Source organism: Penaeus monodon, chromosome 25 (assembly GCF_015228065.2).
Source record: "Penaeus monodon isolate SGIC_2016 chromosome 25, NSTDA_Pmon_1, whole genome shotgun sequence".
Taxonomy (NCBI): Eukaryota; Metazoa; Arthropoda; class Malacostraca; order Decapoda; family Penaeidae; genus Penaeus; species Penaeus monodon.
Window position 1 is genome coordinate 14,737,090 of NC_051410.1, and position 650 is coordinate 14,737,739.

The 650-nt window shown below is 31.7% G+C and overlaps 1 protein-coding gene across 1 annotated transcript in view; it reads left to right on the top strand.

Moving 5' to 3' along the window:
* The window catches only part of LOC119589325 (protein kinase C-like), a 47,848-nt gene that overhangs the window by 21,054 nt on the left and 26,144 nt on the right, over positions 1-650 (top strand). The window lies entirely within an intron of this gene.

Below are 650 nucleotides of genomic sequence, written 5' to 3' on the forward strand. Positions count from 1 at the left end.
AATAGGAGCCTGAGGCTGACAAGTGATGTGACTATTATAAATTCAGCTGTTGGAAAAGGAATTTTTAAATGATAAGGAATAAAGACTAATGGAGAAATTTCTTCAAGCAGAGGTAGCAGTTTAGAGAATAAAAAACTGAACATTTCTAATATCCATCAGAATATTAGCCGCATTCTCATTGAAATGTATGTAAAGAAAGATTAAAGCTTCCAGTTAGGACCTAAAAATGATATAGGAAAAACAGCAAATGCAACTTGAATATACATAAGAAATTTAACTAGTAGACAAAGTTTTTAAATCTCTATTTACATGCTGCAGTAGTTTTGCAATACATTAAAAAGATATTAGCAAGGGTTAAGAGTCATTGCCTTTTCATTAAAAAAATGACTTTGCAGAAAGGTAGCTAATGGTAGCTTTTGATGTCAGCATTAGAAGTGATCTGATTAACCATAGGCACGTTGCCAGGCAGTAAACATGCCAGTGTTAATAGGTGCACATAAAATTTACACAAACAGATATTCTTGGATTTGTGTATTTGAATGTTATAAGATGGAAATAGCTAACTCAGGATGGACAACACACAATAAAGTGTATATTTGTATATTAGTGTCAACGTCTACAAATCTCAACATACATGAATATTACTATTC